Raw genomic sequence first — 27,489 nt, forward strand, 5'->3', positions numbered from 1 at the left:
ATCAAAGGCACTCAAACTCAATAAACCTTTGTGTGATGAATCCGATGGTGTCATCACACCTTTCCCGGCGGTGACACCTCCCCATGTGGCCACTACCTGATCCTGACCCTAGGGGCGGCAATATGAGGGAGGATCACATGGGAGGAGACAGCCTCACAGGGAGTATCATGGCATCGTACGAGACATGGTATCCCTCTTTTTCTTTTGAGGATGCCCTCATCCATGACCAATGCCTTAATGGCATAGTGTCATACCTCCCCTCATCCACCTAGGAAGGGTACTGAAAACCTTTTCACAAGATCTGTATACAAGCTGCCAAAATCTGACTTGCCTTTTAAGACTAATGAAAACACCTTCTCAGACTCTAACTGCAAGTCATCCAGAACTGACTTGCCCTTAAAGATCACTGAGAACACTTGCCCAGAATTTACATTCAAGTTGTCAAGAATGGGCTTCCCATTCCCATCAATACAAGAATACTGTGACGAAGAAGATAAACCGAGTAATACAGATCAATGGTGGCCAAGAGCACAAGCTGCGCTCTAGTTTGTGAGCGTATACCTGCTGCTGGGAAATGTAAACCGGAAAAGCAGCTGACAAAGACCCGCTACAGGTGGGAGAACACTGCTCCTCTCGGTACGGACCTAGAGACCGTGGGGCTAGAGAGTGTTCTGTGGAGCGAACTGGCTTGAGGACAAGGAAAGGGTAAGCTTACCGCGAGCGAGAACATGACGCGGGAGCGCCAGAAGCCAACAGAGGGCTTCTGGGAGTTTGCAGGTGTTGGAGGTCAGCCTCCTTCTTAACGAAGCCTGAAACAATGCAGACGATCCCAGCAGGAACCGCCAGAGGCAAAGAAGCCAAGAAACCGAAGCAGCGAGAAGGAACGAAATGCTGAACGTCCGCCACCGGAGAAACAGAATACGCCAGCAAGTGCCGGTGAGTCCACCTTAGGGAAGCAGGGACACCGGTGGTATATTGGCAACCATGCCAAACCCAAATTATTGTTAATGAAGCACAAGAAAGAGAACAAACAAGTGAGCATTGTTTTAAAAGGGAGAATTGAACAAATGTAAGACTTTCAAGTGTGTGTAATACACATATAAGAGAAGCCCGGGCAAGATAGTAAACCAGTCAGATACAATGGAAGTTAAAGCAAATATAAGAGACTATGAATTTTGGAAGTGTTCGCAGAGCCCACATGAGAAAAGCCCTGGCAGGGAGAGTATACCAGGCAGATGAAAGTTATGACCATGTTCATAGGAGAAAGTACTGACAGGAAAGAAAACCAGGCATGGTCAAGTTGAACAATATGTAAAAAGATATTACACCAAGAAGTCCTAATAAGAACACATCAGGTCTAGGCTGCGAAAATATATTAAAGAAGGGAGTAAACCTGGCAGGTGAGTACACCTGGTATGCTAACAAGATATTAAGAGCCACGTTTTGGGTACCAGTTATGTAGCTGATCTAGAGAAACTCAAGGAACTGATATTCTTGAATATTAAACCAAGTGAGGAGGAATCCAGGTGAAGGGAACCACCCTCTGAAACAAGGAACTCCATCCTTCTGTAATGTTTGTGTTGGAGTTACACATTTTCCTTATTGAACATATATACACTACTAAAGGACAAAGACATTTTCCCTTCTCGCCTTAGTGTTGATTTCTAGGATGTGAGGGCCAGACTAGTACTTTGGACACATGTTGTTTTGCTTTGGACATTGTGACTTTTGACAGACCCTTAGTTTTGGGCTTTAGGTATTTAGGTAGGGACACCTCTTAGAACAGGGACAGAGAGGCATTTCCCAAACCCCTTTTATTTTACTAGTCTTTGACCAAAACCATGAATCCCCTGTTTCCATGTCTCGTTCCGGGCTCCTCACATTTCACTTTGGACCAAGTTCTTAATTTTTTTTAAAAAACGAATACGAAGTGCGGTCATAGCTTTGCAGTGTATTGTGTCCTTGCAAAATCGACAAAATGATTCCTCCTGAGATATCAACCTGCGCTGCAAAAGGATTTCTGTAGTAGGAAACAAATTCCACCTGAAACTTAAAAACTCCTCATGGGTGTAGTGATTGGGGAAGATATTTAAATAAGGTGCAAAGTTGTTTGTGTTCATGGCTGAAATAGGAGAAAGAAGCATACGCATGGAATTCATCAGTAGTATTACACCAATCAGCCTGATATAGTGCAGTTTTAACCACACCTGGGTGTTCCCAAACATTGAATGAGCTTTTTCCAATGCCCCTGAGCAAAGGATCACACAGTTCTCGAACCATATTCATGATTATTACATTATAAGAATTCAAAGTACTTTCCAGATCTTCATAAAGAGAATTTTCCATAGGGTAAAGAGAGTTTTCCGTAGGGTAAAGTATACTCCGATAGAGGGTTAGTGACCTCCATTTAACTCACACTTGTAATTGTTTGAGACCCCATTCGTATTGAATCGCAACCATAGGGACTGCATTAGGCACTCTCAAAACCTTACGCCAAATCAGAGCCTCCAATTTGTTAAGGTGATCAAGAGCCAAGGGGTGCAATAATTCCACTCCATAGATTAACTTCGGAATTACTTTACCCTCATAGAAGCTCAAAATTGTCTTCAATGAGAATCTTCCAGACTCCAAGTTTATTTTTATCATTTGACTCAAAGGATTTTGCACTTTGAGTTAACACATGACAATAGCGCTTTCAGAGGTTGGCTTCTTATGAGAAATTCCAAATAGGTTGTTATCTACCTGCGTCAAAGTATCCTCTTTTTTTACTTTTTATATTAGTATTATTCAGTGTAACATGGTCAACTTTAAATCCATTTTATCTAATTTGTGTAATAAAATAAATTATAAGTTCATTCACAATATTTACAGATTCAAAAGTAAAGTTCCGTAGAATATTTTCAATAAAAATCCAAAGTTTTGTTAAGTGAAATATACAGAGTTCATTGTTTCCACACAAGTTTCCCAAAAGTAATTTGCATTGTACAATTCTTGTGTGCCCCCCCAGATCTGCATATCCATACATCTATTTTCTTGTAATGCTTCACAGTGCAGCATAAGATGTTTTACAGTTTCAATAAGGGTCTCAACACATAATTGACGTGTTGTTTCCTTCCTCATTAATTACAAGCGTGCCCCCAATATTTCATGGATCATTACACCATTGAATTTCATTCTTATATATGTCTATATGAGGTGATGATTCCCCAAGAAACCTTTCACGTAGGTTGATGTACCTTCACGCCCATGATAGTGACAACTAAGCAGTAGATTTATCTGCTAGTTCTACTAGATTTCGTTCTCTGTTATGGTCTTCAAGAAGGGTTTGCATCTTTTTCTTAAACCCTTTATATGGTATTTTCAAATCATTACCAGTTGACCCGTTTAACCACAAGTTAGCACATTCAACAAGTGTAGTGATGTTTCAAATTCACATGTAAGCATTTTTACTGATGTATGCATCTCTGAGATAACTTTGTAGTGTGCTAATTTTGGCATTAGGGATTTTCCAGCGTATGCTGCACTGGTCGATTTTTGCAGAACTGCGCGTAATATCCAACAGCATAAATTCTATCGGTGTGGTCTTGTTTAGGGTCAATAACCGCCACAGGATACATCTTTCAAGTAGGGCTAATTTGGCCACCATCTTTAGGCCCCAGAATTCAACCCCCTAAAGCATGATATGTAGTATCTTGCTATTATACAGCTTAATGATAGTTCCTATGGAATAGCCTCCCGCTTTGTGGGTCAGTGATTTAATAGCACCTGAAACTTGGCAATTTCCATTCAACCTAGAATCGACTTATCACTTCCAGATTTTTATAGAAGCTGACAGTCTCTATTAATTCTGTTTCATGTGCATTTCCAGTGTTTGAGCCCTTTCAGGGGGTAATTCTTCGGTGGAAACACCATGATTTTAGTCTTACTGATGTATCCTTCTCTAAATACCACCTAAATGAAGACTTCTTCCTACTCGGTGAGGATTGCATGATATTTGTTTTCCCGGTATTAATTCTCAATACATTATCCTTACCGAAGCCAGAGAATGTACAAAGGAGTCTCTGGAGACCGATTGGGGTAAAATCGAGTAATAAAAAATCATCGGCAAGCCAAATAGGTTCAATCGAACCCAATTTTGGTGAACCAAAGGATACTGAATTGACATAGTCATCACCGTCAGACATACAGGTTAAAGAGGCAGGGAGCTAAAATGCAACCTTGCCTCAAGCACCACCTAGTTTAAATTTTGCAGGGCAAAGAGCCCTATAGGTTCAATTGGAGCTGGATTACAGAATGCTCATGCAGAATAATAATTAATCTTAAAATGCTGTCAGGAATTCCCCACTTTGCCAACTTGGACCATACATGATGATGATTTACACAGTCAAACGGAGCAGAGCGATCTATAGATGCCACATAGCTGTATATTTTTTGGACCAAGCTAATTCCTGCATGCACTTACAACAAATCCATTCAGGGGGGTCCTTTGACCCTTCCTAAACCCTGTTTGCGTTGTTTTTTGTGCCTGCCTGTACTATGCGCCCAGAACTCGAGATGTGATAGTAAGAGAGATGCAAATACCTTATCCGCATCCATGATAGTGTTTGGCCAATAGTTCTTTATCGGTCTTCACACCTCTCTTAAACACAGGAATAACATAAGATGTATACCAAGACTCTGGTAAGCGTTCATACACTACAATCTCTTAAAACAGTACAGTAAGATTAGTGGACCAGGCAGTCGGATACTGCTAAAACAACTTATTCGAAGGATAGTTCAGATCCGGGTCCTGGAGTTACTCATGTCCATAATTACCTCCTGAACAGTCTCCTGTTTGAGTTCCATCTTCCATTCCACTGGACAACCCTGTTAGGGAGAATTCTCATTTATGGCTAATTTCCGTCACCTAGTGAGTCCCTCCGCAGCTTTACTGGATTTCAGGGGTTTATTTTTTCCACCTGGTAAGAGTGTGAGCCCTTTTTCCCACTCTTACATGTGTTTTGCCATGTGTATTTCTACTGTTTGTGTGATCTTGGGCTCTGGAGCTACACCACTCCATGAGGCCCATTTTTGTGTGTTACACAGCACCTTTCATGCAGTGACACAGGGTTGTCTTTGAGACTTCCCTCTGACTCCATTTTTCTGGGGCTGACTACTGTCCCCCAGAAACAGGTAAAGTTGCCATTTACTTTATGTAGTCCTTTAAAACTACAGACCCAGTACACCCCATCTTACATGGAGTATTGGAAAGGGTTAGTTCCTATCCCTTTTTGTCTGTACCTCTCTGAGCTTTATTTTGCTCTCTTAACACGAAGACTTGGCAGGGGGCAGTGGTATCTACCCTAACTTTTCTACCGCGATTATACTATATAAACGTGGTGCTGTTTTAGGCTATTATATTAGCCTCGAACTTAAACCTGCTTGACCAAATACTTTTTATTTCGACTCCGGCTGTGTTGTACTTTGCGCGGCAAACCAGGTTTGCCTCCTTTGTTCGCCGACTTTTGGCGGGCTTCTGTCTAGAAGCCCTCCGTTGGCGTCTGGGTGTCTAGGTGGGCTGAATGTGAGGGAGGGGTGTAGTCACCCTCTGCACAGGGTATCCTTGGAGACCCAAGTCGCACTTTGTCTTGATTGGCTGAGGTGGTTGTCCGGGCCGGACAACCCCCCTGCTGAGTGATTGACAGCCAGGCTGTGTGAATGGGGGATTTTGGCATAAAAGGCAGGACTCTTGAGCTGGAAGTTAGTTGCCTCTGAAACTGCTAAGAACTGAAGAGAAGCAGAGAAGACTGCTGCTGCAACTCCCGAGTCCCGGTGAAGCCCTGCTGCAGTCCTGAGCTATCTACCCTTCAATGACAAGAGAAGATCCAGTCCGGAGTAGTCTTCCCTTGAGCCTGGTGGGATCAACCAACTCACCTTCCACAGGCAGAGGATCCTCTTCTTGGTCGAAATCAATCGCTGCACACAGCTGTAGTGGTCCGGATAGCCATTTGAAGAGCCTCTCCTGTTTTAAAGGAACGCTCCTTTTATCCACTGTTGCTTTTGCTGCTGGCTTCATCCCTTGGAAGTGCAGATCGCTCCAGACGTCCTCCTTGTCCCCACGACTGAAGCTTCAGGAACCGTGAGTCTGCAGGAACTACCAGTAACAACTGCTGTGGCACCAGCTCTTCATAAGAATAAGGTACTGTGTCCAACTTCGAGGAACTAAGGTAAACCCCTTTCTCCTCACCAAAGGCTTGTTCTTATCTTCCTTCCCTCTTATAACTTTTGCTTCCCTGTTGACAATATCTAAGTACTCCTGGCAATCTCGAATCGTGAACTGTTCTAACCTTGTGATCCTCGACAACAGGAACCCTGTTCCATTGACACTGGCGCAGGCCTATTGACTTTTATCTACGTTTTAGAAAGTGTCTCTTGATTCTATCTGCCTTGACAAAAGTATTGCCTATGATTTTTATCCCCAACTCTCCTGTGTTAATTCATGTGCTAAGTGTGTTTTGACTACAGTAACATTTCTATTCGCGGGTACGCTTCTCTTTCGTAAGACCGTACTGTCATTACTGTCAAAAAGTGATTGTGTGATAACCCCTGGTAACTTCTTTGTTTCACAACACCGGTCGGTCAAATCCAAAGGTACTTACCTTGAATTGTTCTGCACAAGGGGAATTGGTTGTGTGTAGTGTATTTTGACGTGTGGTTTTAATTTAATAGAAGTGAAGTGTTTTGTGGACAGATGGTCTAAAATTAAATGTACTTTTACTTTTTAACCAAAAACCTTGAGTCAGTGTTTGCTTGAGCCACAGTAATTGTAGTCCTTTGTGTAATCCCTACTACTGCTCATTTGCAATTGAGATAAGTCTGGCTACTGCTACCACTCTAACTGTGTAGTACGGGCTTGTACCAAAGGTGAAATTGTACTACCACCTGTAGTCTTAATCTTGTGTAGTGGTCCCTAAGGGCACTGCCCAGGATTCTGCCTAACAAACCCGTCAATCCTTTGTCAGAACTAACTATATCAAATCAACTGTCACCAACAGGCCCTACCTCTCATTTCTTGCTCTGGGATGGATGGTAGAGCTAGGGCCTGTCAGTCCCAGAAGCCACCCCGACAGGAGGTGGAGGAGAAACAAACTCCTGTCTAGTTAGCACCCAGAAATGCTAGGAACATGTGAAGGAAAAAGGAAGGCTGAAAAAAACTCCATTTGCAGCACTGTGTTGTTTAATCCAGTTTTTATGCTTCTGCCTCACCTTTTTAATTAGTCTGATATTCATATCCAATTTTAAGCATTACCTTTTAAGTCTTTATTTTAGATCTCAACTCCCTTTTAGCATGAGCAATATTTTCATCAAAAAAGTCTTGATGAGTCTTAACTGCTACGTTTCTATTCAGTTTAAATTTACTTCCAAAGATTAAATCCTTTCATGATGCCCTTCATAGACTGTTATTACTTAAATTGAAGATCAACATCTTCAATTCATATGTGTTCGTGCTTATCAACGCCGCCAGTTTCATATTCATTCGATTGATCACCCCTTCCCACAAGATACGAATCTTAGCAGGATTTAGTAGTAAACCAACCAAACTCCAACTTCCACTTTTCCCACCTGAATTCCAAATACTGCAAACAGATTGTGATCACTCCAATTTGTTAGTTCCACCAACATATACTTTCAGCGCTTAAATAGAAACTGAAAAGAAAAGATCAAAATTGATTCGTAGTCCCCCCTATGCCATGTTGAAAGACGAGGAATGCCACCCGGTACAGCACCGTTTAACATTTGTATACCATAGAAGTCGAGCAGGAGGACCATTTCACTGCATAGTTACCTTTACAATTCCTACAGTCTAAAGAGAGTACATGGCTCCTTGCCACCCCCTACGAGCAGGCATAACGAATTAAGGTTTCCAGCGAGCAAAATAGAACCTTTGTCATTCGTGTGCATCCATCAGACAATCTTAGGTCCTCCAAAAATACATCTAAACTACATATACCGTTATGCCAATAAATATCCATAAGCAGGAGGTGTCTCAACACATTTCTCTCCCAACCTGACCTCAACCAACAGGGCCCCATTCAAAGAGGTTATCACACTATTTATGTATATCCTTCTACAAGATGTTATTGCAGTCAACAGACCACATGATGATTGGCCACCCATACCCTTGTGTGCTGGCTGTACAAGATGGAAAACCCGTCAATATTAGGACACTGAGTAAGCCAAGTCTCCTGAAACATTATCCCGTCCGGTGTTCTTACCTTGCAAGCCACCTCAGAGTTTGTAAATAAAGGAACATTCCCACAAATGGTCCAAGAGGGCCCCCCTAGTTTCTCAAATGGACTAAAGACATGTCTGTGCGCAAGGGCTTGGTATCTTTACTTTTCTGTGGAGGGCAGCCACCAGCCATGACCAATCCTTATGATCATAATTCAGCAAATCATCTTTTTGTGAAAATAGTACTTCTCTATTACCATGTCCCCCGTTTTTTGCTGAGATAACAATCATTCCCTCCTTGGTCCAGGGTTAATGTGTGTATTTATTTCTTTATACTATCATATGTTATGTTACTTGACATTTGTATAGCGCCTTATGTATCATTGGTATGATCTCAAAGCCCTGGTAGGTTGAACGCCCTCGGGAACCGCAGTTCAAGTCAGTCGAGAGAGAGTCGTAAAGTGCGTGGGCGCACCGGTATGTGTGCAGCTGGTGTGGTTGTTGCATGATAGCTGCTTCTTAGCGGTAGGTGTGGTGCTGAGATCAGTTGAATGTGTTTAGTCTGGAGGGTGGACACCCAGACTGAGTTCTGGCTGCGTTAGACCTTAGGAGACGCCTAAGCTAGCTAGTATGTGCTCAGCTAGCTGTGTTTTATTAGGATGATGGGTAGTTTGATGGGTCATGTTAGTATGAGAACAGCTATATCGAATGTGTCATAGTACAGCTGTGTTCGAGTTGAATGGACGGTATCATCAACTATTCTGGGCTGATACCAAGTGTTACCCGGTCTGTTTTCACTGGATGCATGAACTCCGTCGATGTGCCTGGTCGAGATATGCCTTAAATTGGAAACTTCAGCAAATAACGCCAAAATATTGGCCCTATTCAAGCACAAACTCTCGTCCTGCAAGAGTCTTTCCACCAACAGCCTATTCTCCCGCAAATGTATTGGGAGTGAAGTAAACTGTGACGACTTCTTTCCAACATTACGAAAAAGTAGGAGCCACAGGTTTACTTGTCATCCTGTCAGTTTCATGCAATATTTTTATACCAGCACCTTTTAGAACTCTATAAGTAAGTTCATTGTTGCCACCTGTAGGTTATCTCTCACTTGTCTCTACTCGCAACATGGCCCCAATTGCGCCCCTTAAGATACTATCTTACTAAGAAACTAGTCCCCTTGTTTTCTTTCTCACAATTGGCTTGTCATAATCACCTGCCAAGATTATGTCTGTCAGTCTTTCACCCCATTAGTGGGATGAAGAAGAGTGGTGCTCTTGACCGGCGTTTGAGCCGGTTTGCCATTAATGCTCTTTCTGGTAGGCTGCATTAACATTACTGTGTACACTACCCACCACTTCTCTTGCTGTCCCAAATCCGTTATGGGCGTCCCAGATTCTTGCCCTGTGGTCTGGTCTACATACCCCACTTGTTCGGACACCGCTCCCCCGGAAACCCTGATCCCTTCTGGTTGGGTAAATACCTTCCTGACAGCTCCACTAGGCAGCTTCCCTTGTAGCCTCAGGTCTCAGTATCTGTGGGTTTCGGGAGGCTCTGATTTCTGGCATCGGGTCGTCGGCACCTCCACTCAACTGGATTCTCCCTGGGAATGCCCTCTCTTTTCCCCACCTGTCTTCCATCTCCTTCAGTGGCCACAGACTGGTCTATGGCTTCACTTGTTTTACTGGGCGGCGTTCGCAAGGCTCTTGTGTCTTGAACCGCGTCGGTGGCTGTACCATTCACCAAAACTCGCACTGTGAATGCCGGCTCTGTCCTTCCAACGACCTTCCGCCTTTCCCAGATGCCACGGACCAGTCAAACACCTCTTGGCTCGCTTGCTCACGTTCCTTTTTTTCATAAGGCTCCCTCTCGTTATTCTGCTTGCACAACTTCTCCAGCCACTATGACCTAGTTTTCGTCCTTCCTCTTTTTATTGTTAAATTACTTTGTCATAGGGCAAAGACTAAAGTGCTGCTCTAGGTTCTCACGTCAACTTATTGCATGGGGCCTCCTCATCCCTGTTTGAGTATCATATGTAACTGGTTCTATTTTACAGAGGTGTATTGGTTTATTGGGTATTTGAGAGGTTAGAGAAGGGCAAGCTCTGGGTATTTTATGAGAATATCCTGTTTTGAAGGGACAATAACCTCAGGTTCATCACACCACTTGGCACCAAATTAAGTGCATAGATTGAAGGAGAGGTGAGCCTGATCTGCTCATCCACATCTCAGAGGGTATAATGTAACTGTGCGCTGGCTCCTGTTTGGCAAGTCAAGTGAGGTATCATTATTGTGAGAAATAACCTGTGTTAAAACAGTCGTCATTCCAGGGCAGGACTACACTTGAATGGGGGACACCAGAGCTTCCATAAGCCTATCAAAGCCTTCTCTGGCCCCAACCTTACCAGGGGTTGTGCTGTGAGTGATATGTTTTGGTCATGAATGTAAGAGTGATTCACGGTCACTATAGCATAGCATGGCTTCAAAGATCTAACTTCTGTGCTAGTGTCAGACTGTGGAAATAAATCAGCCATTTTTTGGCCCGCAACGTGAGTTATTGGCGCTGAGTTCAGATGTAGTGACTTATCACATATGTTCTTCCTTTCCCGTCTAACAGGGGAGGCTTTTGCCGTTGTTGATGTTATGGATACGGCTGTAATTGATTCCCCCAAGTTTACTAAAGGTTCTGAGACCAATGCCACCTCATAAATGCCTACCCCTTGAGTCCGGCCAGACTTCGCTCTACTTAGTAAGACAAGCGCCCTTCCACTAGAGGAGTTTGCCTCACTGTCCACTGTGGGAGCATTAAGGCTACAGAGTAAGTAGGCTTCCCCGCCATAGTTGACACTTTGACGAACCAATAAAAGGGCAGCCCGCGGAGGCAGAAGTAAATAGAATTTATTTGCAATGTCCAAAGTAGATTTAGTTTAAATGCCCCACAACTTCCTCTTTGCCGAACTGCCAAAACTGCTCCTTTGCACTTCCCTTCCTTTTTAGCTCTGGAGAGTGAATTAGCCAAGCGCCGAGCTCCCAGGCCACAATAGGGGAGTACAGAGCACCAGTTCTGCCAGCAGCCGCCTTTCTCAACAGCAGGTGCTGCCAAACTGCCCCTGTGCACTTCAACGCACGTCCCTTCATGCGTGCTTCGTGCATTGAGGGGTTTTTGAGCTCTGCAGAGTGAATTAGCTGAACGCCGAGCTCTCAGGCCAGAATAGAGGAGTACAGAGCTACCAGGTCGCCAGCGATCACCTTCCTCAACAGGGTTCCATGTTCTAATGCCCCTACAAAAATGTCTCCTGACAAAAAAGTTGCAGTTTTTTGCTGAGACATTATTACATTGAACATGTGGGGGACAACCCCACAACCCCCGATTTATATTTTAGATGGGGGACATCCCTATAACCCATCCCCATACATAATATGACCATATATGTCACCAATGCCTTTTCCCGGCGATGATATGTATGGGGACATTATTACCTGATACCCTCAACAGCAGGTACTGCCAAACTGCTCCTGTGCACTTCAATTTACCATTTAATGTTAACCAGTAGAAACGTTAAAAAGCATATCTAGCTTATTTTTAAACTCTATTTCACCATAAATGACCCCCATTAAGCAAATGTAGGGGGAAGACGGTGTAAAGCGTGAAGCAAGATTTGGTAAGTGGGGTAAGGGCACCTAATGCCTGCAGGCATTGCCACCCCCACTTTATAATGTGTTTACAAAACCACTCTTTGACATACTGGACTATCTGGGTGTCACATACACTAATTACGCTGATGACACGCAGATACTCATCCCTATCACAGGTGACCACAAAACCAACACTCTAGCCATCAACTCCATTTACAAAGTTATCCAGGCTTGGATGGCGCAACATGAACTGTGCTTGAACGATGAAAAGACGGAGATTCTCATCCTAGGCTCTCACCAAAGACTCAGTAAGCTAGACCCGTCCTTCAAATCTTTCATAATTGATGGCTATACCATCAAAGTGGCCAAAGATACAAAAACGCTTGGTATCTATATCGACTCTACTCACTCACTTTCTAGACAAATTAACGCAGTCTCCTCTGCTGCATCATATACCTGCAAGATCATTACGGCATGTCGACCGTTCCCATTACCAGCCAACTGCACTACATTAGCCAGGACCTTGGTCTTGTCTAAGATTGACTATTGCAACGGCCTCTATCTCGGCACTAACCAAGGCAACATTAATAAACTACAAATCATCCAAAATAATGCCATTAGAGCGGCACTAAACATCCCCAGGAACCTCCACATCTCTGACTCTAGACGGAGTCTCCGCTGGCTCTAAGTCTCCCAAAGAGTCTCACTTAAAGCCCTATCGCTAACACACAAAAGCCTCACTAACCATGCACCCAGTTACTTGGCCAGTAGATTTTCTTTACATACTTCATCAAGACCACTCGGAAGTGCCCAAACCAACTGCCTTTCCATTCCGCGCTTCAACCTCCAGCGATCTGGCGGGAGCAGTTTCCCAGTCTTGTCTGAGAAATTATGGAATTCATTACCTAATCCACTCACAGTGGAACCGTCCGTCTTGACCTTCAAGAGCAAAGCCAAAGCTTGGCTGTCAGCCCAAGACCAGCCTTGACTCCTTGCGCCCATTGACACCCGGACTTACTACACCAGAGCCAAACTGTTTGATGCTTTTCCTGATTGTTAATATGTGTAGAATTTGTATATTATCCCAAATTATCCTTTTTGCACTGCTAGTCTTCATTCCCTTATGTGTTCTGTTGTATGTATTCTTATTATGCTTGTAACCTAAGTGATGCGCCCGGATGCTCTTGGGCCTGGTGCGCTTTACAAATAAAATAAATTAAGTAAATACAAATACAAAAAAATACAATTAGTGGGATAAAGCTTTTAGCACTCGCCAAGTGGTGCCAGAGCAATGCAGTGGTCTTCAAACTTATTTACTTAACCATTTATGTATTTATATTTTTTGGTGAGCACTGTGTGCTAATCTGGTGTCTGTCTAGTGTTTGTTTTGGCTTCTGAAGCCGTTTTTGTGGTCTGGGCTGCATCCAAAGGGTGCAGTCTGTCGGGTGTAGTCCTTTGTGTCTGGCCCTTTCCCAGTCCTACCCTCCCCCTCCAACCTGCCCTGATTGGTACATTCACCTGGTCATAACTGACCTTCGCAGGGCAGCCCCTGCGGCTAAGGGCGGTTCCTGCAATGGTGACTCCAGAAAGTGTCTGCGGGTGTCAGCAGGGGAAGCCAGTGAAGCCAGCAGTGAACAGACACCAACTTAAGTGTGGCATGGGTGGGGTGTACAGCAATCACTCTACTCCAGAAAGCCCTCGCCAATCTACCTTATCTTTCCTTAACGTAAACTGCCATAGACTCACACCCTGCACACCTAGAGAGATTTGACGACCAAGCTAAATCCATTCAAGGCTGGACTGTAAATGTTGTCCTGCATAACATACTAACATACTTATCAATGTTAACTTGTGCCACTCCCAGCGACAATGATGATTAACCAGCCTCACACTAAGGCAGGTGCAACAATGTTACCAAGAGCCACACTTGGATGGAATCATGAATGATATCATGTCCCACGCTTAGATGGAATTGTAAATGATAGCATGTACCTCATCTAGACAGAACTATGACTGGTAGCATATAGCTCACTTAGTTGGTACTGTAAATGATAGATAGAATTGCGAACAATAGCATGAGCCACACCTGAAAGGAATTGTGAATTATGGCATATCCCACACTTAGATAGACTTGTGAATGATATCTAGAGAGTGTGCCCGCCCTAATAGCGTCTCTGTGTTAGAGCTGAACTTGGAAGGTGTGTCCTAATAGCGTCACTATCTTAGAATTAAACTTAGAAAGCGTACCCTAATTAGCGTCACTGTGTCAATGTTAAATCTAGAAGATATTCCCAACATCAATGTGTGTGCCCTAATAGCGTAATTATCTTAAAGTTGACTCTAGAAAGTGTGCCCTTAAAGCATCACTGTGTTAATGTTGAATCTAGACGGTATTCCCAACATCATTGAGTGTGCCCCGATAGCGTCACTTTCTTGGAGCTGAATCACGATTGTATTCCCAACATCGAGTATGCCTAATAGTGTCAGTGTGTTAGAGCTAAATCTAAAAAGTGTGCTCTAATAACGTCACTATGTTAAAGTTGAACTTAGAAAGTGTGTCCTATTAGCATCACTGTGTTAAAGCTGAACTTAGAAAGCGCGCCCTTATAGCATTATTAAACTCGCAGCAGATTGTGATTTCTTGTGATTGTTAGCATATCCCACTCTTGGTTGGAATTGTGAATGTTAGCACGTCCCACTCTTGCAGAACGCTGAATGATAGCATATCCCACTCTTGGTTGGATCGTGATTGATGGCATGTGCCGCACCTAGACACAATTGTGATAAATAGCATGTCCCCTAATAGCGTCAATGTGCTAATATGGAAGCTAGGCGGTATGCCCAACATCATTGAGTGTGCCCAATGACATCTGTGTGTTTAAAGTTGAATCAAGAAAGTGTCACCATGTGAAAGCTGAATATAAAAGTGTGCCCTAATTGCGTCGCTGTGTTAATGTTGAACCTAGAGAGTGTGTCCGCTCTAATAGCGTCACTGTATTAGAGCTGAACTTGGAAGGTATGCCCTAATAGCTTTGCTGTGTTAAGCGTCATTATCTTAAGTTGAATCTAGAAAGTGTACCTAATAGCGTCACTGTTTGTTTGTATATTATTTATAATGCACGTCATACCCGGGGGTAACAGGGCGCAGCAGTTGCAAGTATATTCAAAGCTTAGTTACAACGTTACAGAAATACATAGAGGTGAGAAATTATATACAGGGAGCACATATTTGTGTGTTAAAGTTGAACTTAGAAAGCGCACCCTTGTAGCATCTCTGTGTTAATGTTGAACCTAGACGGTATTCCCAACATCATTGAGTGTGCGCCCAATAGAGTTGCTGTGTTAAGGTTTAACCTAGAAGCATCCCCTATTAGAGTCACTGTATTAGAGTTGAATTAAGATAGTATCACCAACAACATTGAATGTACCCTAATAGCGTCACTGTGTTTAAAGTTAAATTTAGTAGGTAGATTGTGCCTGATTGCATACAATTCACTGATTAACACAATATCACACTACTACGTTTACTCTCTCCTATACACCACCATTCAACTAGAACACAGCAGTAGTATGACACATTTGGTAAAGCTGTTCTCATACTAACATGACCCATCAAACCACACATCACCCTAATAAAACACAGCTAGCACGCACACACCGGCTATCTTAGGCGTCTCCTCAGGCCTAACGCAGCCATAACTCAGTCTGGTTGTCAACCCTCCAGACTGAACACATTCAACTGATCTCCTCAGCACCACACCTACCGCTAAGAAGCAGCTATAATGCAACAACCACACCGGCTGCACACATACCTGGTGCGCCCACACACTTTTACGACACTCAACTGACTTGAGCTGCGGTTCCCGAGGGCGTTCAACCTACAAGCGCCTTGAGATCATACCAATGGTACATAAGGCGCTATACAAATGCAAAATAACATAAGACTGCCCCCAGTAGGGGGGCCAGATTGATGTCTGAAAGGGGGTGGGGGAAAAAAGGCTCTTTAACAAGGATTTGCAATGCCAACCGTTTTGCCTTTTGTGTAGGCATGGGAAAGGAATTTGGCAGGCACTGTCATAGTGGTATTAACTGGACATTACTGGTAGCAGCTGTACAATTGTGAGAGTACCTCAACATATAATAACAGTGCTTGGTAAATGCTTAATACTTATACACAAGTCACACCTTGTGTATAAGCTTGTTTTACACAGGCCTTATACATCGAGTGGCTGAAGGCAGACCTGGTTAAGAGATTTGTATTACACCAGTAGTGCGTTTTCAGCTCCAATTAAGTCATAGACTCTCTGAAGACTGAAAAAACACAGGCAGACACTTTGAGCACAAAGTTTGATGGCAAAGCTTGATAAAGCTAGCACAAAGAGATCCCAGGAAGATGCGTATTGGTCGGGGAGGGGCAGGAAATGGGTTGGAATGGCGATAGGGGTTAGCATGGGCAGGGGCAGTCAATGGGTGGGTTAATAACCAAACACCTACAAGCTTTGCATGCCCCTCGTCATATGCCATTTCTTCCTAGGATAGCTGCATTACATGATTGCTTTTAATAGAAAATATAAGCAGTTATATATAGCTTCTGGGGTGGGGAGGTCGTTTTTGGATACCACTGAAATGGGGAACATGTGCAGGTAAGGAAAGAGCAGAATGCTATGCCACATTGCTTTGGTAATGTGGCACAAGAGGCAGCAGGACTTGAAATGGTGTTGCTGTTGTGCAGAGACTTGAGGGCATGGAATGAACGTTGCAGCAGGTGAAAAAGGAAGGGCCTATGGTCGCAAGACCGCTGATGTGGTGGGGACATAGAGAACATTTGTGGCAAATCTCCTGTCATGAAACGTAAACCTGTTGCGATAGATATGCTGTCATGTAACATTAAAAATTCTTTCATACCTTTAAGGCTGCTTCAGCATCACAGGATGCACTAGAGTGAAATCATGTCAATTATTGCTTCTTTAGCGCACCTTACACTGCTATTGGGGGCACCTTTCTGCTAGACTCAACCGTTAAAGATATTGCATGAGCTGAAAGACTAGTTTGTAAATGCGTGCATTTAGAAGTTGTCGGAATTTTTGAGGATTTCCCTACTTCATGAGTCAAAGGAGACTGAAAGGAGGAGGAGAATCCTCCACATCTAGAGAATTTGAATGAGTGGCTGATGAGGTGCGAAGAAGCTGATCAAAGATTTCTAACCGGCTTCTAAGGTAGAAATCTATGAACTCACTCAAAGGATTGTTTTAAGCAAACTGTAATTGATCGTAAAAACATTTCATATGCACCATACAGTTTTCCTCACTTTTACACATGCAAAGTCAATCAGCTGGGCACAGCCATCTTGTGCTAATCCTATCCGTTGCTTCATCGCCCTAAACTCAAGTGGCCTCCCAACACTAAATCATATCACCCGCCCCTTAAACTGACATCACTAGACGCGTACGGCCCATTTCAGTAAGCAGACCACTTCTCACCAGACATCAGAGTTGCTTTTTCAATCGTTTCAGGTCTTTTTTTGTATAGCCTATGACTTGTTTCTGCTCTGTTTCTGCTCTGTTAAGCTTTCTTCATTGCTCCTAGCCTGCACAAACAGATACTAGTACTATCATTACTATCGATTTTAACCAGCACGAGCCGGAGTATTCTGAGGCAGAATTAGTTGAAAGAGAATGATGCAGAAACGATGGGGCATCAGACTACAGTTGGGAGGACGAATCACCGGATCATAAGCCTGAGCCTAGTCGCATGGAAGACATTTCCACCTGGTGTACTTGCAATCGGTGCAAAGTCATACCGACCGAGGAGAACTGCTGCTACTAAGAAAACTCTGGATGCTTGGCCTACATATCGGAAGAAGACACACCACTGCTATGTGTTACCAAGCTGCATGACTTCAAGGCCGCCTGCCTCACAAGGTCCGTGTTGAGGATTATGATGGTGCTTATGCATGAATTTCACGCAACAGTTCCCCCTTGCAATCCAAGTAACGAATAACTGTACTCTACATGCAATGTCACTTTGACCACTAAGGCCACTAACATTTCATGTTTGTCTCTTGTATTGTCGTAACTTTGATCCATCACTGCCAAATGAATGCAGTCTGGCAATTCAATACATCTCTTGCGCTTTGGGGAAATAATAGTGATCATCTTATGTGTCTTTAACTTACAATCAAGAAACAATATTTCTCTGTGCCCCCAATGTTATGGATTGCATTGGTGTTCACTTTTGTAATGTGTCTACACTTTGAAGCCCAAGTTGGTTGATCCATGAAGTAACATTAGTACGGGAAACTATGCTTTAGGATACAGGATGCATTTTCTGATAAGGTTTGTACACTTAGGTTCATTTAAATACATTAGGTATGTTTCTCTTCCGTAGGTGGTACAGGCTGGTGGCCTATCGTTTATTTACATGGTGGCTTCATTGGAGGCTTGGATACCGCGTTAGGCGAGTAATACCCGCCTGTGTCGTTGGAGCCATTCGAGCCAAATTCCACAGCGACAGCGGTCAGTATAGGGGATTTTCCCACACTGTGCTGCAACCCGAAGTATACAATTTGTAGTACATTTGTGCCATCAGCAACAAAACAAAATACAAATCATCTTTTATGAATAGTTTCAATTTTTCAGTGAATCAAGGACACGCTCACTTGTCTGAGTGACATGCAACAATGATTGGTGCCCTTTAACACTCACCTCCTCTGCAACAATCCATCACCCCTCCATTATCAATGGCAGTTTGCACCTTTGCCCGTGCCCTCCCAAAGGGGCTGGCAGGGTGGGAACAGCCAAGGTGGCAAACACCATGTACACTTCAAAGATATCTTCCGCACAGGGGCCATTGTTCAAATGGCCTCCGCAGACCCAATGTCTTCAGACTCCCCTAAAACAGACCGCACCCCTGCAATCCACATAAGTGTCTCCCTTCAGCAGTGTTCTGGCCCTTTTCCGCACGCCTCATGACCAACCATGCCCCCTCCAGTATCAATGGTAGTTCGCACCTGTGGCTGTGCACTCCCAAGGGGGCTTGCTGTCATGATCCACAGAACACGCCCCTTTTGGACTTCCTGTACCTATCGCAACGGGGCTTGCACTCCTTGGTACTCCCAACATGGCCGTCTAACGTGGTACGCCTTCCACCAGCCTCCACGTCGTACGTAGCGCATTCTACAAATAGACCACGCACCCGCGGCCCCGCGCATCTCAACGTTATCGCTGGTAGTGGCTAGACGTGTGCTCCGTAGTTCGCTGAACTATTCTCCTGTTCCTGGTTCCTGGACCCTCTTCCTCCCTCTTCTCTCTACCTTGCTTCCCGGATTTCGTGTGCCGTCTTCATGTACACCTTCCTCGTTTCCTGGACTTCCCGGAGCCTCCGAGTATCCCGGAACACTGAACGCACGCTGGAGCCAGAAGAGGCTCGCGCGGACTTGTACAAAACCCGATCCGTGCGCAAGAAGACTCCTCCCAAGAAATCCTGCAAGGATCGATCTCAGGTGAGAAAGGGGGACATCTGTGACACTTGCAGGGTGGCAACGGGCAAGGTGCGAAACACCATGTACTCTTCTAAGGTATCTTCCGCACAGGGGCCATTGTTCACATGGCCTAACCAGACAGTGTCTCCAGGCTCCCCTGATTCAGACCGTGCCAGAAACATGTCACTCCTTCACATACACACCCACTTTTCTAATTCTTTAAGAACCCCTTGATATTTATCCTGAGAACATCTGTGAGCACTGGAAGTCAACTCGTGATCGTGCTACCCGTGAACATCTGTGAGCACTGGAAGTCCACTCTTGATCGTGCTACCTGTTCTCCTGCTACTAACTACCCTGCTTGCTGAATCTAATTGTTAGTCAAGGTAAGGGCAGGTCGCCTATTAACTTCACTACAATCATCTCTTTCTGTTTTAAAAATGTCTATCTATTTCGACCGAATGTACCCAGTAGTGAAATGATCATTCATCTGAATGACTTTACCATTGTCTAATGTTTCAAGTGTTCTTATCTCTATTTATATAGCAAATTTCATCAATGTCAATTGTGATAGTATTGCATCTTTCTCGGACCATGTCTATAAGCAAGTTCCCTTTTGATGCATGAAAGTACATTCAACGGACGAGTAACATGTTACAATTTGCGTTACATCAATCAATTCTGTATGAAAGTTATCCCAGTGTATATTCCATTACGCTACACAGGTTTTGCTTCTTTGACGAAAACAACGCATAGAAAACTTTGATATAATTCCATCAATCTCATGCATTCAGTACAATTGTTTAGTAATTGTGTAATTTTTTAATACAGATCTTATAGATTTTTCAAGAATGCCTGCTTGTGCGGTTTTCAGTTGCCCTTCTAGGAGCCATGCCAAAAGTAAGGGCAGAATCCTGCATACATTCCCGAGTGATATTTATTCAATAAGAGAATGGGTTCGACTTTGTGGCTTCCCGGTGGAGAAGCTTGAAAGTAGAACCTAGGATATTTTTGAAGACTTGAGGGCCAGTCGTTTCCGCATCTGCAGCCTGCACTTTACAGACGATATGTACGACCAATCGCAGTACACCAAAAAGCATTGACTCATAAATTGCTTCCAAATGCAATTCTAACTCTATCCATGCACACGCTGCCTCATGTGAGACCCGGATGATGCATTAGCTGTAGGCGGTGGGGTACTGAACAGGTAACTTCATGAACGGATTGGTGCTTTCAGTGTAAATGTCTTATTAAAGTTTGCATATTTACCAGATTGTATTACTTTTTAACTATACCACACTTTACTACACATCTGTCATTGGTTTATGGAGCATCAAAGAAAGTAAGTATGACCATAGAAAACAAACCATAGTGCCCTTCAAAAGAAGCATAATCTTTTCGTAATCGGTTGCTTGACATGTCCATTTTTTTAGGAGGGCATGCTGACGGAAGCACAGACCCTTGCAACTGACAAAACCACCGACACGTCCAGTATACAAATGGTGAACCCTACAGACTTGCAGAAGTTCATATTCTAAACAGTTGGATCTTCCCACATATCTATTGCAAATCTCATGTTCCCTTTTACCACTTCATGACAATGCACTGAAAATGAAGGAGCAAGAATCTGCATCCATTTATTTACTAGAGTCAAACAACAAATTCAAGCGCCTATCAGGTAATATTATTTCACTTTATGTATCTAGTCGGTTGTTTGCACTAAGTGTCATTTATGGGTTTCTCTTTATATGTGCCATTGTCTCCATCCCATTGTCTCTGTTCCATGTTGCTGTTTTCATCCCTACTAAAACAGATAATGTGTTACAGGGGGATGCTGGTACTTCGACTACAATTACATTGTCCTTTGGAGCAGGTCCAGAGTATGAGGTATGCGCACTGACGGTCCCTTGAATGAAAGAGTAAATCCTACATATGATACTATTAGACAGTGACATTCATATAAACATGCAGTGTTTCTAACTTTTGATTTCAGTTCTAACACACTTCCTCCCTAATGCAGAATACATCGCAAAATGTTTGAGGGCAACATTACCATCAGTATGTTTTGCACGGTGATCTTATCAAGTACACTTGGCATCAATCAGGTGAAATTTGCGAGGGTATGTGTGTAAGCACTGTCTGCAATGAAAGTTTTACATTTCCAATACGATTGACTATTTTTTTTTTTATTGACTATTCTATTCATGGAATGTACACAAAGTGTGCAATTAGAAGTGGAGGCACATGGATCACAGGTGGTGGATCAGCTTGCTGGTGCGGTCGTTACAAAGAAGACCACGGTTTCACAGAAAATCAAGAAAGCAAGGGTAAATAATTCTTCTAGAAGTATTTTAGGCTGGTATTTTCTTGATAACATGGTTTTGTATTTAAAGTGCTATCTGCTGTGTCTGTGCTATACATTGAACATGTTTTTACAACCCATTTCTTGGAGGGGCAGAAGGAAAAGAAGTATAAAGACCCAGACAACAAATGAAACCAAAGATCCCGCTTGCCAAACAGATTTCACCATGGAGCAACTACTATTAGAGGTGCAGCGTGGTCCAGTCAATAAGGAGATGCTTTTGTCCAATGGCCTGAAACTGAATTGAATGTGACCGGCGAAGCCAGCAAAGTGTTCTTGTAGACATTGCTACAATGTGAGAAATACACAAGATGAAACTGAATATAATGATGATGCATTGGAATACCTCACAGACCACTTGACACAATCTACACCGGCAAAAGAAAATCCACCCAGTAAACATTCGATGTTGACGGTTTCTCCAATTCGTGTGCAAATTGCACAAGCTGAACTAACACAGACTGAAGCTTCAATTCAATTGACAGAGGAACTTGCCAAAGATCTCGACGTCAGTGTGGGCAGTTTGGGCGATTTGTCCACCACAGTTGAGTCACAAACCACATTCGTGCAGGACGATTGGCTAATAAAGGAGCACCAATACATTGTATTCGACAGCTGCCTGGTAGAGCTTATACTGATGCTGAAATGTGTCCATCCAGTAAGTGGAAAAATATGCAGGGAGCCATTGGTGAATGTGACTCGTGTATTGCAAGGCACTAACCTGAAAATCCAGGCCACCTCTGTCAACCTCCATTATACATTTTCATGGTCCGCTCAACTGATGCTGGGCAAAGTGCCAGCTGGGAATCTACTATGTTCAGCAGCTTTACTTTCCAGTGGCTCCACTTTTAGTAAGTTGTCCAGTTTCTGTAAATTTGTGGCGTCACTTCCTTGCTAAAACCCAGTACTACACATATCAAAGAGAATTCTTATTCCCCACTATAAGTCAAGCCTGGAAAATTGAACAAATATCAATTGAAAGCACATTCTCTGGCAACCGGTTCAGGCTAGCTGGCGACGGACACGTTGATAGCCCAGGATGTTCAGCAAAGTACTACACATACCACTTTCAAGACCTGGAAACTAAAATAATTGTGAGTTCGGAGATCGTGCAGGTGACCAAATGGTTTCATAAAATCCGTCGAACATCTTCAATCGAGGGAAATGCAAATAGACCTCACAGCCACTGACAGACCTGTTTCTATAGCCAATGCCATACGAGAGCAGTTTCCAAACATTCGTCATCAATTTGATGTATGGCACATTGCCAAATCAGTGAATAAAAAGATTACTACTGCTGCTGGTAAAAAAAGTTCGGAAAATATTTGACAGTGGTCTGTCTTTGTCATGATGCCTACCCCCGGAGCACCAGGCCAGGCCCAGCACCCCCGGGAGCAGGCATCATGCCCCCGGGTAAAAGCCCAGCGGCCCCTTATAGGGGCTCTTTGGACTCTGTCCTGGCGCCGTTGGCGCCAGGCTCATGTTGGACATCAGTCCTGGCGCCATAGGCGCCAGGCTCATAAAGGAAGGTGTTTTGTGCACTTACCTGATGCAGACCATGCTGCAAGATTCAGGCCTCCCTGAGACCTGAAGGGGACTATTTTTTCATTGGGACTATTTTGCCACTCGGGCGTGGCCAGGGAAGGATACTTACCTGGAACTACTTTGGGGGCTATTTAAGCCACGCCCAGACAGTAGCTCACGCTTCGCGTTGTTCTGCATCCAAGCAGCTGAACGCTCACCGTGTCTGCTCCTGCATCTGGTCTCCAGCCACGCCCGCCTCGATCCTGGAACACCTGCAAGGAAAGAAGAGAAGAGAAAGGTGAAAACCAAGAATTTTATCAAACTTCTTACCTGCATCCGGAACCTTTACCCCAGCGTTCCTGAGAAAAGACTTTCATTCTAAAGCACCGCGTTGCTCGCTGCAGCGCCGCGCTTCACTCACCTGTCCTCGGGAGTTCTTCTGGCTCCACCGCGACTGCCTGCACCGGTCGCCACATCTGTACGCCTAGGGGAGAGAAGAAGAGACAAAAGGTGAGCAGAAGGAACATATGAGGAAAGCCTAATTTTCCGCCATAACACTTACCGGTCTTCTGTTGGTGGACCATTCCTCATTTTGGGTCGGCGCCGCTTCGTTGGCAGGTACCGCACCCCGGCCCCTATGGGGAAAGGACAAAAGACATTACTGGAGGAATATAAAGACATTAAGAGGGATCGCCCCCATTGCTAACTCACCTGAGTTTACCATCGGCAATTCAATCCCTCAACGCATCGCCTTCATTCTGCACCTGAAATAAAGGACAGATCACAGGTTAGGAAGGCAACAGAAAAGGAGGCTCTACACTTGAACTTTTGTAATCTTCATACTTACAGCGTTCCGCTCGGAAAAGTCAAGTGGATTTTGCCAGCGCCATTCTGAAAACCAGTGAAGTAACTGGACAAACACGCACCCCTGCACCAGAAGCAGGATGGAGAGTTCATCCTTTCAAACCATAAGGTGAGCTTCAACCGGGGATTTTGGAGGAAGTTAGAGAAGAACGAAGGGGGGAAGGGGGGAGCAAGCACACTATTCTGCAGACTGTTAATCCCCTTTCTCATCTGCAGAAGGATATTCCTACGGGTCAGACAAGCAAGATTTGAGGGTCCTGTTCAGTCGGTGTTCCGAGTTCTGCGCATCATGCTCGAAGAGGCCACAGCAACCCAGACTAGACCAGCGCCTCCGTGGGAGTCAGGTGAGCGTTAGTCTTTCAGCAACCATCTTTGGTGGAGCTCCAAAACTTGTGATGGGTCTGTGGAAATTCTACTTGAAAAATGGCGCTCATTGATGCACCACTGTTCCAAAGTTCACTCATGGACAGAAAACCTACATTTTCACGAATGTGCATATAGACCTTTATCGGAAGAGCAGGAATGCAAGAAGTGGTTGGTTCCATCCTCACCTACACAAAGCTCTTGAGAAGATTGTGTACGATAAAACTCTTTCAAGAGACCTAAAAGGACTACCAGAATTCTGTCACACCAGAGATTTGGAGGTGTTCCACAATATGTGCCTAAAGTACAGACCCAAAAGGTTGCATTTCGGTATAGACGGAATGCAAGTTCGAACATTACTAGCCGCATTAGCGCATAACGAGAATCTAGGGAGAGAACATTCGAGAACTGCAAGAAACTTTGGCATGCCTCGTTACACATTGGCCTTTGCAAAACGAAGCAAAAAATGAGTGGCCATGTTCCCCAATGTTTGTACATTACATACATGAACAATGGAATGCTATTGAACTCGAATTTCAAAGCTATTAAAAGTATTAAGGAGTATTTAATTATGCACATTTAATCCTGTTTATGAATCATTAAATTAAATCTCGAAAGAAAACGTGCATGTCTGTGGTTGCTTGGTGTCTGTAAAGCTCGACATAGGTGGCCATAGCGTCCACATTTTCTTTTCAAATGTATTTTCTTTGTCAAATTGTTTCTGCAAGAAGTGCATATGGTAGAATGCCTGGCATACAGTGTCACTCTGTGTTTTCCCCCTTCCCGTTTTCGGCCAGCTCTTGTTGTGCCCTTGATTGATCCGGGGTCAGATGGATACCAGCATGAAAGGAACTGCTGGGTCTGAGCTGGTGGGCTCAGGCCTGGCGGGGTGGAGGTTGTTGGTGCACGGGAACTTCAGTGGAGATGATTGGGCACTTGGATTTATGACTTGTCAGTGTCTCACGTTATCCGCAGAGCACGTTCCTCTGCGAAAACGGGGCGCACGTAGATGTGGCAATGGGGAGGGAATGGTGTGGGCTGGCTGAGCCAGGCGCTGTGGATTGCAGAGCTGCATTTGCATAGAGATGGATTTTTGGTCCTAGTAGAAAGATGTCACGGGGCCTATTTGAAAATGGTTTCCTCGTTATCTTCTTTACTTACTCTAACTGGAACTGTTGTCCGAAAATAACTAAATCACTAATGTTGGGGGAGGGGCAGCGTGTTCTGCCTCCCTTGCATCATTCTCTCCATAAGTAATTGAGGTATGAGCTAAGAGGGGAGACATCTCCACCCATATTGCATATATTTGCATCCCCCATCCTATTTATATGTGTATGAAAGCATTACTAATGTGTGTAGCGTGAACTCCATTTTGTCTCTTCCAAGCGTCATCTTTTTCTAGGCCTCTGCTCCTCTGCCGAATTGTCAGCCTCTCTGTCTCCCAGCGCCGTGCACAGCCAGCCCCGCACCTCCACCCCTTGCCAGCCCTGCACGAGTCATTGCTCACGGAAAATTCAGTCATCCAATGTTGCTTTTAGGAAGTATCAAATACTGACAGGATGTGCTCATCGCAGGGTGTGAGACCAAGGCCTGCTCCAGACCCAATACCCAATCCATATCTGCTGATTCATGCCCCCCCTCCCTGCTAAAACATGATCCACATGCCTAATGCCCTCAATTCCCTTTGAACACATCTGCTTACCCAACCCATCCCTTGGACCACCCTAGATTGCCCACCATATAACAAATCCAGTGTGGCCCTATATTCTCTTCTGAAACCTATTCCTATCTCCCATATGTCTGGAATCACGAGGGCCGGGGAAAACAAATCACTGATCGAACCTTCTGATAAGACCCCTGAAAGCAGGACCCATGCACCCACTACACCTTTGGTCGGAATGCACATATATTTGCCTTCATTGTATAAACGACCTCTTTTTGATGTAATAGATTTTATGGCAGCTATTATTTTAAACATGCCGATCTTCATTGTTTAGTTTAGCTCAGTTAGGATTATGTTATTATGCGAAGATGAGCCCAGCTGACCCACATGCCAACTGACCGCCTCTAAATCCTCTGCCAATTGTAGACAGACATCGCCTATGCCCCATACTGGACTAGGTCAGTTAACCAATGACGATTGTTATTTTGCACTGTATGTAAGCCAGCTTTCACTATCAATATAGATGAGTAGGAATGTATTTACAATAGCGCGGCATTGGTAGGTGCCAGCAACCAATTTCTTTATTTTTCTAACATATTTCAAATGCCACGTTGGTCGGCCGGGCTAATCGCTACCATGGAGTGGAGGTCACAGCGTTTGATGTTGCCTGTGGGGAGTTCACACCGATGCGTCATGTACAGTATGTTTTGAGGGGATTGTGTCCTCTGACGTATTCCACATCTATGACAGGTAATGACCACAGCTGTGCTGCTTCGGAAAATTTTCGGCAGAGGGCGCCCTGCGTCGATGAAGTTGATACATTGCTCCTCGAGAGCCTCCGTCGAGGGTCGCCGTCACCAGATGTTGTTATATATAAGGACGCAGGGTGCCCTTAGCTTCAGTTCCGTTTTTTCCACAAACGTGTTTTCTTCGGAATCTCGGCGCGCTCGTTTCTTCTCTTCGATAGTGATTTCTTCTTCTACTACACTGAAGTCAGGCTTTAAAAAATGTCGAGACTGCAGTTCGAAGATGTCCATCACGGACCCTCACGACATCTGCCTCTGGTGCCTCGGAGAAAGCCATGCCACCGACGACTGCGATGATTGCCAGTCCCTGACGTCTAAGGCCTTGCGGGAACGTAACAAGAAATTAAAGGAAGGTAGGGTGTCTAAGCCCAATAAGTCGAAGTCCCCTGGGCTTTCGACCGATGACTCGAGGGGCGACTCTCCACGTCTCGTTCTCGGAGTGGTTCACCCATTCCTCAGTCTCGCTGAGGCATTCTAGAAAGCACTGTCATCTGTCGCCTTCCTCGTCTTCGTCGGAGGATTCCGACAGACGGTTGACTTGTCCCACCAAGTCTTCGTCGCGGGCCGAATGGGATGCATTC

At 44.3% G+C, this 27,489-nt stretch overlaps 1 protein-coding gene across 6 annotated transcripts in view; it reads left to right on the forward strand.

Annotated features, from left to right (window-relative positions):
• The window catches only part of MUS81 (MUS81 structure-specific endonuclease subunit), a 1,262,762-nt gene that overhangs the window by 1,023,725 nt on the left and 211,548 nt on the right, over positions 1–27,489 (forward strand). The gene's annotated exons all lie outside the window — the stretch shown is intronic.

This window comes from Ambystoma mexicanum, chromosome 2p (assembly GCF_040938575.1).
Source record: "Ambystoma mexicanum isolate Mex_15411 chromosome 2p, UKY_AmexF1_1, whole genome shotgun sequence".
Classification (NCBI taxonomy): Eukaryota; Metazoa; Chordata; class Amphibia; order Caudata; family Ambystomatidae; genus Ambystoma; species Ambystoma mexicanum.